Below are 10,488 nucleotides of genomic sequence, written 5' to 3' on the forward strand. Positions count from 1 at the left end.
CGCCTGCCCCCCCCCCCAACTCTATCCTGTCATTCTTTCTACAGTTCCTACCTTTGCCAGTATTTATTCCTCCACCCATATTCCCTTGATTGCATTATTTCTATAGTTATCTATTTTCCCTTCATTTGTTTGGCTTCTATTCGGGAATAGTGCATTCATTCACCTGGAAAAGGGGTAACCTTAGGACAAGTGCCTCTTCTGCCTCTCTTTCTCTCCCCACCAGTATCCATAGCTAGGAAGTGGGGGAGTAGAGCATATATTTCTCTAAATATATAAAATAATAATAAAAGACAAAACCATTGTTCTGTTTAATGTGACCTTTCGTGGACAAATCCACTTCCTCAAACAATCCTTCCTTGTAAGATTAAAAACATCTGTGGTGAGATGGGATGAACATTCATGAACTGACTTCCAAGAATTCTGCATCTTCTGCTCGCTCGCTCACACAACCACACCCTACACATTTTGGCACAACTTCTGTTTTCCCCCATGAAGCCATGCCTACCTACTTTTAAAGATTTACATTTTCCTTCCTGAATAAGGGAAACCTGCTGCTCATATTTGAAAACTAAACTGAACTTTGCAATTGATACTTAACAGTTTGGTGAATACAGGATACTGTAGTGTAGAAACATGACTGTATATCCAGAAAAAAATAGGGAAAGGTTCTGTGGTTGAGAAAACAATAATAGATATCTTAATTGAACCACTAAAAAAAAACCACACAGATTCCAAGCTTTTGTGGATAAAATCTCATTTCTTCAGACTGTGCACCACCTCTTAATAGCTAGTGCATGAAAACTGCAAGTCAGAGTCTCAAAAATTCATTTTCCAACCATATTACAAGGAAGGATGCTTGGAATTACACCTCCCAGCTAACTTTAACTCATCCCATACAAGCAGACTCAGCATGGACATCTGCCACAAATTTCTGAGACTCTGACCTGCAATTTTTATTGCAGGTCAGTTTATGCACTAACAATGAAGGGGTGATGCACTGCCTGAAGAAGTGAGATTTTACTCATGAAAGCTTGTAATTTGTGTGGTTTTTAAAGTGGTATCTCCCTGCTCCTGCATGACTGTGCCTGTTACTAAGCTGTTTCCTCCCAGGGCCTATGTTTTCATAGCTACTGCTTCTCCCTTGGGCAGGATGCTTGAGGTGGGGCTCTGCTAGGCTATTGCACTGAGCTGCAATAGCCCTTTGGCATCATTCTGTTCTTGATCCCCCCTGTACTGGAAGGTATGTACATTTTCTAATTGTTAGACTTTCTTGTTGATATCTTTCACAATACTGGAGCATTTTTGCAAAGAATATCTAGAAGTTCTCTAGTAGTGGTTAGAATCCCTGTAAGTTTCAGGGCTGCTGTTCATGCTTCCTAAGTTTTTAGTGAGTAAACCTTTCATGTTTTAATTAAAGTTACTTATATATGTACATATGTGCATGCATGTACGTATACCACCCATTTGATAAAGACCATATGCATCCTAGCTAAATTCTTGAAAAAGAATGGACATGAAATTAACAAGCATCCCATGTGACCCCCAACCCTCAAACCATGTATGCTTAAACAATTCTTGAGCATCCCACTTTGCAAAGTAGCTAGACTGAACATGTGTGGCATTTCTGGAGATTCTGGAGTTCTATGGAGTGTTCTTACAAAGCGAGACTTTCCAGGCTATTAAGCAGCCCATGCTAGCCGACAAGTTTTGGATCATAGTACCATTTTCTATTCCACACTTAAACGTGTCCCCATGCCTATATCACACACACTGGTGCCAGTGAATCCTGTGGATAAATCCTAACTCTTCTAACTCCTCTGATGGCAATAATTCCTACCCAAATATAGTCCAGTCTTCACTGAAGGTAAAATATGCAGCTGGCTCTTGAAAGAGAGTGGCTGGGTTCTGTTTGCCTTGGAGCAAAAGGTGGAGAGTTCAAATTCCACCTCAAGAAGATGCTTGGTGGGTTGTGGGGCCCCCTAAGCTGCCTGCTTGCCTTTCTTGTGCATTGGGAAGATGAATGTCTTACCGAGAGATGTGAGAGGAACCCAGTCCTTGTTCATGGTGGGATGACCATGATCCTTGTTCAAGAACTGTGTGAGGCTGACATTCATCTAGTGCCGTCTTTCTAAATAGAGTGCCTTTCGGGGTTTTTTGGACCACAGTCCCCAGCATCCTTGACCATTGTCCAGACCGACAGGAGATACAGGAGTCGAAATCCCAAAGTTACATCTGGTGGATGCCAAGTTGGGAAAAGCTGATTTTTGTGTGGCATGATTTTTAAAAGTGTCCATCCAGAAATCTTTGAGGCTATGAAACTAGAGTGTGAAGGCAGTGCTTTCCAAAACCATGGAGTATAGAGATGAAGATCACTTGTAAATAGGGTAGTTCCATTTAGCCAAAATGGCCACTGTCTGTTGGTGTACGTGCTCTTCGCTATGACTTTTCCTGTCTGCTCTTGGCAAACACTGCCGTCACCACCACTATCACCAAAACCTCCCAACATTTAACAGATGGGGATGCCCTGCTTATCAGAAGGAAGATCTTTCCTCCATACTATATTCATTCATTCATTCATTCATTCATTCATTCATTCATTCATTCATTCATTCATTCATTCATTCATTTCCCCCCTATCTGGTCTTGCAATTTTACACTGTAGAAACGTCCTGCCTGTCTGCTGATTTTATTCCACTCTCCGGTACAGTGCTGGGCAAGCGGTGGGTATTCCAGATATTGTTGAATTTCATGGCCTTTCATCTCTTGCCATTAGCTGTGCTGGCTGGGCCTGACTGGGGCTGCAGCCCAACAGCACTGAACAGGCCTCAAGTTGCCGACCACCTGCTTCAGAAGCTCTTGCTACTTTAAACCTTCCGAAGAGTGTGTTCATTTTCCAGATTTAAAATGTGCCAACATAAATAACAGACTGTGGATAACAGATAATAATAATTTACAAGGGTTTAAGAGGAGCTTCACTAGAGTATGGAGAAGCAGGCTGAACCTTACTGTGCATGGGTCTACATTTATCTGCACGCGTGTAAGAGACAAGAAACATCCATTCAGCGTCACAGCGCAGTCTTGTGACTATCTACCCCACAGTGAGTGTGAGAGAATTCAATGACTGTATACAGAACAGGGGTGGGTAGAGAGGAGCCTGCCAGATGTTGGATCCCAATTCCCATCAGTCCTAGTCAGCACAGCCAAGAGTGAGACATGTTGGGAGTTGTATTCCTCTTCTCTCTCTTTCCTACCATTAGCTCCCTTCTTGTTTAATGTTTCTATCATGTAAAAATTGTTTTTATATATATTTATTGTCTTATTTTATGTTATTAGCAGCCTAGAGCGGTCTTAACCGACCAGATAGGCGGGATATAAATTAAATAAATAAATAAATAAATTCCAGCAGCGTCTGGGGAGCTGCCCTTTGCTGCCCTGGTATATAGGATTGCCAACCTCACTTCTTTGGGAATAGGGAAAGGAGTCAGATGCTGATTACAGCAGATCCAGCATACCTGGAAAGCACACGATTGAGGAATCAACAGCCTTCCCCAATTGTGTGCCTTCCAAATATGTTTGCTGCAGATGATGGAAGATGCAGCCCAGCTCTTTTGGAAGGTGCCAAGTTAGGGAAAGGTGAAGAGAATTTTAACTAGAGAAATGACCTAGTGGCATTTATGGATCCCTCCAGGTTGTGTCACTTCTCCTTGTTCACATCTATGCCCCTTAAAACTGGGCCTCGAACGCTGCTTTGCTTTGTTGTTGAGTACATTGCCCTTAGAAACACAGATGCTTTCTTGTGATGAAAGCAGGGAGGAGACAGCTGATGGAGGCTGTAAACAGGAATCCTCTGCGGCCTCAGTTGGCACCCAGGAGACTTTGCTCACTGTTTTGTTGTTAGGGTTATGGTGTGCCTTTTTTGGCAGATATTTCAGTGGGTGGAAGTCTTTTGTAGGGGGAGCAATGGGTCAGGTGGGGGGTTTGTAGACAGCAGAGCCTAACATGATCCAGGGCTTAGTCTGGAGATCGTCATCATCGCCATCATATACAGATACTTACTTTGCATTATATATGCAGATATTTTGTCTTCTGCTGCAGAGATTTTCTGGGGTGACTGACAATGCTGCTGCGTCACTATGTGGTTTGTCCGCTCTTGCTCCTGGGTGCAAGCTACGCTTTGCCTGATCCAGAGCCTAGCACATCGCTTCTTGCTTCTCCTTTATCTCCCGCCACCACCTGGTCTTCCACTCCTCAAGAGCTCCCTGAATCCACACAAGAGCCATTGCCTCTTCTGGATCCTGGGTCTGAGGGTACCTCTAGGCCCAGCATTTCCTCACCTCAGCAGAACCAAACAGAACCTTCAGCTTCTGCCGGGCAGACCCAAAGGCTCAAACAACCCCAGGAAAAGGTGGATGCTGCTGATTTCAAATTTCCAGTCGTGGACATGGAAGATGCTGGTGGACATCAAGAGTCGGGGGCTGCAGCTGGAGGAGTGGCCTTTGTCATGATGAAACCAAAAGGTGAAGACATTTCGGTTCTCTTGGAGGGAAAGCTGGGGTTTGTATTGTACTGAGCAAGATCAAGGTCATAACTAGAAATACAGGCTAGAACTAACTAATTGGTATAATTAATCCCAAGGCTTCAAAAGTAATTTTTAGTAGTTTAAAAAGATTTGAAAGATCAAAGAAGTATTAAACGTTTGCAAATCTAAATGTAAATAAGGCTATTTTAAAAAATAGGTTGGAAATCTATTTCATCTTAATCTAGTAGGCTGAAAAGTGGTGCTGGCTAGTTGTGAGCTCCTAGCTGATTACAAACAAAGTCTAATCGGAAAGCATCCTTGAATAAATAAGCTATTGGACTTGGATTGGCTGGAGGCATTGACTAGGATGAATTGGATACTCTGAATAGAAAAGGGTTGCTTTTTTGGTCTGTTAGGCAAAATGCCTGGGTCAGAGCTGACCCCACCATGAGACGGAGTGAGTGAGGCGTTTGTCTTAGGTGGCAAATGCTGGGACGTGGTGGCTTATCCTTTGCCTTAAAGCCTAGCCTTATATCGTTAGGTATAAATGAAGAATGCTTTCTTGTCATCTGTTTTACTGCTGAGGTAAAATTTCAACCGCCAATTCAGTTGGTCTTTGTGTGAGATGGGGAACCACCTTGCTTTTCACTTCAGTCAGCAAAATATAGTAGGCCAGCCTTGACTCATCAGTTCCTTGGTTTCTCAAAAGAAGCAGAACATGGGTTTGACTTAAAGGTTCTAGCAAGTGGAAATCAGGAACCAGAAACCACAGCACTCATTGTGTGACACCATTTCCTCCCTCATACACAGGGCAACCAGGAGAACCTCATGAGGCAGCCAGCCATGCCATGGCACTGTTTCTAGGGGGCTGTAGTTTACTTCTGTGCCTCTTTATTGGGGTCTATTGTGTCTACAGTCGGGGATCTAAGAAGGAGCCATTTTCCCATCATCGCCTATATGAAGATGGATTTGATGACCCTGGTAAGTCTGGGCCCCGTGACCATTTGGGGAGAGGAGAGTGACTTAATGGGCTACTACCTCATGGGAAGGGACACAAAGTTCACTTAACAGTCCTTTTCTACCAACTGCTCATCTGAACCAATGCGAAATCAAGCTTATAGTAACTGTTTGCTTACTGATCAGATTTATATACTGCTTCTCAATGCAAGGTTATTGAGGCAGTTGGTAATAAAAATGTGCGGTCATTAAAAGAAAGCAAGGGTACATAGAAATGAAAATGAAATCATAAAAATAAAAGCAGCAGCAAAACTGGAGGTGAAACCAATTCCTTTAGTAAAAAAAAAAGGCTGACACGGCTTTCTCTATAGCAGCATTTTGATTATAGAACTTCCTCTGAAAAGAAAGGAGTGTTTTTTACTTCTTGTTGAGTTTTGGCCAGCCAAGGGCTGGCTCTATCAAGAAGGGTGGTAAGGCAATTGCCTCAGGTGGCTGGACACGGAGGACAGCAAATTTACCCTCTATCCTTGCCCTCCAGGCAGGGCAACACTTCAGGATTACATAGCTTCTAAAACTATCTTTACTCCTTTTTTAAAAACTTTCATTTCTGTTTTGCTTTTATATACGGTGATGTTACTGCATATGGCTTTGGGCGGTCCAGGAGGCAGGAAAGAGCTCTAGAAATGCTTTTAATAATGTCTAAATAATTAAAGGTGAGGAAATTAAAAAAAAAAACACTTCTCCATCTGCCAAACAAGACCTGGGGATGTGGTATGAGCCTTCCCTGGGTAGGGAGAACAGAGCTTGAAAAGAAACACTGAACACTGACTTTGATTTGGGCTCTGACCAGGACCAGGGTCTTGTTGAGTTATTTCAGCACAGGCAAGATGTTTTTCGCAACCTGTCCATAGTGGTTCTTAACTGGGAGTGCTCAGTTGGTCACAGGTTGGAGCTCATAATGTTAAGACTGTGCATTTGAGGGCCTCTAGGCTCTCAAAGAGGTGGTGGCTGAGTGCTAGAGCTATGCTTTCCATGAGAAGGTCGCATCTCCATTTCCCTCCTTTGGACACGTCCAAAGAAGACAGGATTCTCTGGAAAAGACAATTATGCTGGAAAGGTGGAAGACAGCAGGAAAAGAGGAAGACCAAATAGGAGATAGACTGACTTCCTAAAGGAAGCCATAGGATTGAGTCTACAAGAGCCGAGCAGGACTGCTGAGGACAGGATATTTTGGACATCCTGCGTTCACAGGGTGGCCATAAGTCAGAGATGACACTGATGGGACATAACAACATGCCCATTTATGAAAAAAGTTTTGGGTGGCACATGGCCAACAACAGTTGCTACTACATGAAGGGGCACTGCAAGTCAGATAATACGTAGCTTGATGGCTTGACTAAATGCAAAGCAACTTCACCTGCTGTAGACCAGAAGTCTGGCAATGTGCGAGAGTGGTTGATTTTTTTTAAAAAAAATAATTTTTAGCGGTAACGAATCGCTGGTTAACATTTGGGTTGATTTTCTTGCCAGCCCTCTTCCTGGACAACCCAAAAGATTACGACTGGTTCTTCTATGAGACTGATGCTTATGTCTACCCGACACCCTCCCAAACACAACCGAAGCCTATCCAGACCCTGTCAGTCCCAAGTCTCAAGCAACCTCCTCCTGCTCTTGAAACCTCACTGGGGAAAACTGTGACTCCTGAAGCAGCGCAGGAGACTAAGCCGAATGCCATGAAGCTGGAGTGCCTGTCCCCAGACAATCTGCACAATGAGAATAATTTCATCTGATCCCCCGTTGCTTTCCAACAGAATCCAGAAATGTTGGGCTACAGGTAATTCCCTCTCCTCCTCTCTGTCTGGAATCTTCATGCCAGAAGCCGGAAGATATTAGATCAATTCAATCAACCAATAGATAGCTGTGCGAACATCAGTAGAATGGCTGGGGTGGCTACCTTCCAACGACTACAGAGAATGTCATCCACCACAAAAATCAGACCTACAGAAGTCCCAGTTCAGAATTTGAGGTAGTGTTGGAGAGAGGTGATTGAGGGATTCTGCCTGTGTTTGTGAAATCGGACTTTAGAGGGATCCTATGTTTGACCCAACTCCGGGAGGCAGTGGAAGACAGGAGGGCCTGGCATGCTTTGGTCCATGGGGTCATGAAGAGTCGGACACGACTAAACAACAACATGGTCAACAAAGAAAGAAAGCTAATTTAAATAATTAGTGTGTGCCGTCAATTCAGACCTATGGCAAACCTTTTCAGGGTTTCCCAGGTTTCCTATTCCCTTCTTTTGAGGACACCATAGGACTGTACAGCTTGCCCAAAGCCACACAGGCTGGCTCTACTCACAGGAGGCACAGTGAGGAATCAAATTTGCAATCTCCGGCTCTTCAGCCAGATACCTAACTCATAGAGCTATCTAGCTAAACTTTTTATGTGTCATCAAGTCAATTTATAGCAATCCTAATAGGGCTTGCAAGGTAAGCGAGCTATTTAAGGAATGGCTTCATCAGCTCCATTCCCCCAGTGAGTTTCCATGGCCAAGAGGGGATTTGAACCCTGGTCTCCCGAGTCCTGGCCCACCACTGTATCCACTGCATCACACAGGGTATCAGCCGCTGATTTAGACAAGCCCACAGGCAGTTCCAGTCACAGCCTCTCTCTCAAGTCTGTTTCACCCTCAGATTGATTGATATATTGATTTTCATTTGTACGCTGCCTTTCTCCCAATTAAGGGAGACCCAAGACAGCTCACAGGTTATTACAAAGCAAACTGACTAAAACCACAATTAAAAAATCCATTAAACAGAGGTCAGTTTGCCTTTGTATATACAGGTCGGATCCACCGCAGCTCATAGCATGCTACAGGTAATTGGCTCTGCCTTTTGGACCTTCCCTTTTGCACCTGCCTGAACTTGGTAACCTGCGTAAAGTAGATTCTGCTGTCCTGAAGTGTGTCCGTTTAGAGCATATTAACCACTCACCTGCTTCCAGGTATCTTCATCTGCGGAGGTGAGATGCCATCTCAAGGTGAGCCTTCTTGATCCTGATGCATCCTCTGGGAAGGCAACTTGTCATCTTCCAGATATTTGCATGCTATACCTCTTACCATCTTTGAACAGTGGCTGTGATGATTGGGGATGATGGTAGCTGGAACCCATCCGGAGGCTGACAACTCCTCATTCTTGCTTTATCTAGTCCTTTATTGTTACATGTAATGGTTGTCATGCACTAGGTCAAAATTCTTATGCTTTCCTAAGATTTTCAAATTTTGTTTACATTTTTAATTTCTTCCCCCCACAACTAATTCTAACACTACTGGCTATGCTTCATTGCCGTGTTGTTGCAGTTTTTGTGTATGTATGTCTATTGTGATTTTCCCCCCTGAGCAATGTTTATTATTTTAAATACAGACGAAAACCATATAGTAGACTCCTAATTCCTTGTAAATTACAATGTTCTTTTCTTTTCACTTACTAGATGAGGCAGCAGTGCTTTCTCTACTATACAGGTGAAATAATAAGTGATGTAAATGTCATGTTTTAAGCTAGCTGGAGATGCCTGATTTGAAAGGCCAGAATTAAAAGTTATGAGAAACCTAATGAGAAGTTGCTCTTTCTAATGCAGAATACTTCCAAAAATTTAAAAGTCAGGTTCTTAAGATTTTATGCTTTTGGGTGTAATGCTTAGAGAGAAGGTTGCCTCTGGCTCTCAAGCATTACTTAGGGGAAAGAGCACCCCAATCTTAAACAATGGGGCTGCCATTGTTTCAATCAACACTTAACTGTACTTTTTAAAGTTGCCTTTACCACAACTGGTAGATAAAGTTATCTTTTTCAAATTACTGTATCATGATTTGTAGACCATAGTCTAGGTGACAAATGCTTTCCTACATGAGATAAAATAAGTTCCAGAACAAAGTCAGAAGAGCAGGCATAGGGTTTTTTTGGGTCAGCTGACCAAACATATTCTATATAGCAACTGTCTGCAGGATACAACAATACAAAATATAGTAACATCTAAGAGCAACTTTCCTGGCAAAATCCATCTTGCCATGAACTTCTAAGTTCTACACATTGGTACGTACATGCCTGACAAGGCAGCCTTGATCCACGAAAGCTGATGTATTGTACAATTATTTTTTTGTTGGTCTATAAAGATATCACTATTGTCTACTCTTGCATTTGTATTTTAATAGGCAAAAAAACTACATCTATAGTAGGAATGTGTGTAATTCTCAGCAGGAACACCAGATGGCAACACATGGTCAAAGATACCATCCAAAATAAACTTGTTAGGTTAATCTGAGGGCTGCTTCCCGGAAAAGCCTTAAAAAGGGGTGCATGAGTTCAATTGAAAGAATGTGGAATGCGGAAACTCCTCACCTCTACCCACTAATACAATTTAGCAGCTTAAAAGTCCCTTGGCTCTTTTGTTTTTGGCAAAAGTGGAAAGCGTTCCTTCGCATAACTTCAGTTATCTATAAAGAATCCGCCAACGAAACATGCTTCTGGCTCCCTGCCTGCTTGCATGCATACAGTACGAACAGTCCCCGCATCAGTCTGTGAGCAGGGAGACAGCTCAGCCCCAGCCACTGTGTTGGATTACACTGACTAGTTGAATCCATACTGGTGAAGCTCTCCTTTGCGTCATTGCCTCCTGCTTGTCCCCAGACATTGATTAAATTCCTGGCTTTCTGCTTCTTAAGCCCAACAGACAGCATCTTTGCTTCCCTCCTCTCCCCCCCCCATCTCCCGTCAATCTGTTCTGTCTGTCTCTTCCACCTCTCCAGAAACGGATGCGCCCTCCTCTCCATACCCTGGATTGGAACCTATGTGCTTGAAGCTGTTCCTGATCAACCGTCCTGTCGGTGGGCTACCTTGCCATAGTTAGATGTGTAAATGCTAGGCCGGGTTCTCTCCAAACGCAGAGCTAGAAGCTACGGAATAGTGGTGGGAACAGAGAGGCACCACTCCCAATTAGACAAAGACACATCTACTGGAAAA

The 10,488-nt window shown here is 43.3% G+C and overlaps 1 long non-coding RNA gene across 1 annotated transcript; it reads left to right on the top strand.

Moving 5' to 3' along the window:
- The first annotated feature begins 4,028 nt into the window (after positions 1–4,028).
- On the top strand, positions 4,029–9,660 carry LOC144583385 (uncharacterized). Its single transcript, XR_013537135.1, has 2 exons — positions 4,029–5,500; positions 7,007–9,660. It is a non-coding gene; the product is annotated as an uncharacterized LOC144583385 (long non-coding RNA).
- The last annotated feature ends 828 nt before the right edge of the window (positions 9,661–10,488 follow it).

Source organism: Pogona vitticeps, chromosome 6 (assembly GCF_051106095.1).
Source record: "Pogona vitticeps strain Pit_001003342236 chromosome 6, PviZW2.1, whole genome shotgun sequence".
In the NCBI taxonomy this organism is placed as follows: Eukaryota; Metazoa; Chordata; class Lepidosauria; order Squamata; family Agamidae; genus Pogona; species Pogona vitticeps.